The 3,405-nt window shown below is 39.6% G+C and overlaps 1 pseudogene; it reads left to right on the plus strand.

Moving 5' to 3' along the window:
- The first annotated feature begins 563 nt into the window (after positions 1-563).
- On the plus strand, positions 564-1,922 carry LOC129479847 (nucleosome assembly protein 1-like 1; annotated as a pseudogene).
- The last annotated feature ends 1,483 nt before the right edge of the window (positions 1,923-3,405 follow it).

Here is a 3,405-nt window from a genome sequence, read left to right on the forward strand (position 1 = left end):
AACTAGAGTCCATAAACTTGTATGACATTCTGACTGTACCTTATTTGATCTTGGTCAAATAACTTAAACTCTTGGAGTCTTGATTTCGTCATTTGTAAAGTAGTAAATGACTTCATCATTTGTAAAGAGTAATAATACCTCATATGGAGTTGTTAATAGGACCTACTTCAGTGGTTTGCTAGGAGGATTAATTGAGATGATACACACAAAGCACTTAATACAGTGATTGTCAAGTAGCAAACACTGGATAAAAGTGTTTTTAATATAAATAAAAGCTATTTCTAATAATAATAGTTAACGCTTATATAGTTCTTTCTGTGCGCCAAGTACTATTTTAAGCATTAGTCCCATATTACAAATGAGAAAATTGAGACATGAAGTGCCTTGACTATAGTCACACAGCTAGTCAGTGTGAGAGCTCATATTAAAACTCAGGTAATCTGTGTCTAGAGGCTGGACCCTTAATTATTACACATTAATGTCTCCCTACAATAATGGGAAGTATTTTTATTAATATCACTTCAAATAAATTGATCAGTTAAAAAACTTCTGTTCTTTTTTAGCACCATCTGCTAGCAGTGCCGCCTCCTGCTCCTCCTGCCGCCACCGCCACCTTGAGTCACTGCCTGCGCAGCTCAGGCCTCCTGGCTCCCCATGCTAGCCGCCGATATTTGGAGTTCTTACAACACGGCAGACATTGACAATCTGAACTTGATCAAGATTTGGATGATGTTGAAGAAGTACATGAAGAAGAAACTGGTGAAGAAACAAAAATCAAAGCACATCAGCTAACTGTTCAGATGATGCAAAGTCCTCAGATTCTTGCAGCCCTTCAAGAAAGACTTGATGTTCTGGTAGAAACACCAACAGGATACATTGAAAGCCTGCCTAGGATAGTTAAAAGACGAGTGAATGCTCTCAGAAACCTGCAAGTTAAATTAAATGTGCACAGATAGAAACCAAATTCTATGAGGAAGTTCACGATCTTGAAAGGAAGTATGCTGTTCTCTATCAGCCTCTATTTGATAAGTGATTTGAGATTATTAATGCAATTTATGAACCCACGGAAGAAGAATGTGAATGGAAACCAGATAAAGAAGATGAGATTTCAGAGGAGTTGAAAGAAAATGCCAAGATCAAAGATGAGAAAAAGGATGAAGAAAAAGAAGACCCCAGAGAAATTCCTGAATTTTGATTAACTGTTTTTAAGAATGTTGACTTGTTCAGTGATATGGTTCAACGACATAATGAACCTATTCTGAAACACTCGAAAGGTACTAAAGTGAGGCTCTCAGATGCTGACCAGCCTATGAGTTTTGTCTTAGAATTTCACTTTGAACCCAGTGAATATTTTACAAATGAAATGCTGTCAAAGACATACAGGATGAGGTCAGAACCAGATGATTCTGATCCCTCTTCTTTTGATGGACCAGAAATTATGGGTTGTACAGGGTGCCATATAGATTGGAAAAAAGGAAAGAAAGTCACTTTGAAAACCATTAAGAAGAAGCAGAAACACAAGGGAAGTGGGACAGTTCGTACTGTGACTAACACAGTTTCCAATGACTCTTTCTTTCATTTTTTTGCCCCTCCTGAAGTTCCTGAGAGTGGAGATCTGGATGCTGCTGCTGAAATCCTTGCACAGACTTCGAAATAGGTCACTTTTTATGGGAGCGTATAATCCCAAGAGCAGTGTCATACTTTACTGGAGAAGCTATTGAAGTTGATGATGATGTTTATGATGAAGAAGGTGAAGAAGCGGATATGATAATGTTTACCAAACGAGCAAATCATCCTCTGTGTTTAACACATTGAGAAGCAAATTGAATGACTTATGTATTTCTTTGCTATAATCATTCTGTGATTTGGGATAAAAACATTTTGGAAAATATGATTTTAGAATTCTATAGCCAAACAGTGTATGTATAGTTTCAATAAATAAATTGAGAAAAAAAAAACTTTTGTTGAGCACATTTTAGGTATAAAGCACAAAATTAAAGATATACAAGGAAATAACTGTATTAAAAACATCTTGGCTAGGTGTGGTGGCTCACAGCTGTAATCCCAGCACTTTGGGAGGCCGAGGCAGATGGATTGCTTGAGTTCAAAACCAGCCTGTACAACATGGTGAAACTCTGTCTCTACAAAAATTATAAAAAATTAGCCGGAAGTAATGGCATGCACCTGTAGTACCAGCTATTCAGGAAGCTGAGGTAGGAGGATTGCTTGAGCCTGGGACACAGAGGTTACAGTGAGCCAAGGTCGTGCCACTGTGCTCCAGTCTGGATGACAGAGTGAGACCCTATCTCGAAAAAGAAGAACATTTTATGTGGCCTCATCAGACTCTCTTAGCCTCACCTGTCTCCAAGACCCTGCAGTGACCCACTCTGTGTCCCTCACACCATTCCATTTCTAGGCACCGCAGAGCTTGAAATCTGGCTTCTCCAGGATCTGCTGAGAGGGCTAAGCAACACAACTCAAAAATATAGTGTGAGGCCAGGCGTTTTGGCTCATGCCTGTAATCCCAGCGCTGTGGAAGGCCAAGGTAGGTGGATTGCTTGAGCCCAGGAGTTCAAGACCAGCCTGGGCAATACTGAGAAACCCTATCTCTATTAAAAACACACACACACACACACACACACACACACACACACACAAGAAGAAAGAAAAAAAGTGCAGTGTGTTATCTCCGCTATGTGAGGAGGGAATGGGAGCAGGGCAACAGATCAACTCCTTCTCCCATCCTCTATCCATGGACTGCTCCAAGACATGGCTTGTCTACACTACTTGTCTGGAACCATCCCTCATGGCCAAGCAGAAGCACCTATTGAGGGCCAGCTGGGTATTGTGTGACTTGTCAAACGCAATGACCTCATAACAATGCATCGCCTTGCGTTTGTTTCCCAACTTTTTCTATCCTATTTCCCTTTTCCTTCACTCTCACCTGTGATTGACCAGCCTCTGTTTATTAGAAACTCTTTGTTATAAACCTAAAGAGTTTATAATAAAGCTTTAGAAAGTTTAGGCCTATGTATATATAAAACAAGTAACAGTGCAAGTCACTAGTTGACAAACACCAGATGAGAGGAATACAGCCAGGCACAAGTTTGAGGTCCAGCCTGAATGTTATTAACCACTTAATTTTGTATTTTATTTTCTGTGCCTCAGTTTTCTCATATATAAACTGTAGATAGTGATGCGTGCGTTGCACTTTCATACATTGCTGGTGGGAACGAAAAATGGTATGACCCCAGGGAAGAAAATTTGACAATATTTATCAAAATGTAGCATGCTTTTACCCTTTGATCCTGCAGTCCCAGTCTGGAAATTTGTCCTACGGATACTCTTGCATTCATATGAAAAATCTGTTCACTGCATTGTTGTTTATAGCAGACTAGAAACAAT

This window comes from Symphalangus syndactylus, chromosome 3 (assembly GCF_028878055.3).
Source record: "Symphalangus syndactylus isolate Jambi chromosome 3, NHGRI_mSymSyn1-v2.1_pri, whole genome shotgun sequence".
NCBI classification, from domain to species: Eukaryota; Metazoa; Chordata; class Mammalia; order Primates; family Hylobatidae; genus Symphalangus; species Symphalangus syndactylus.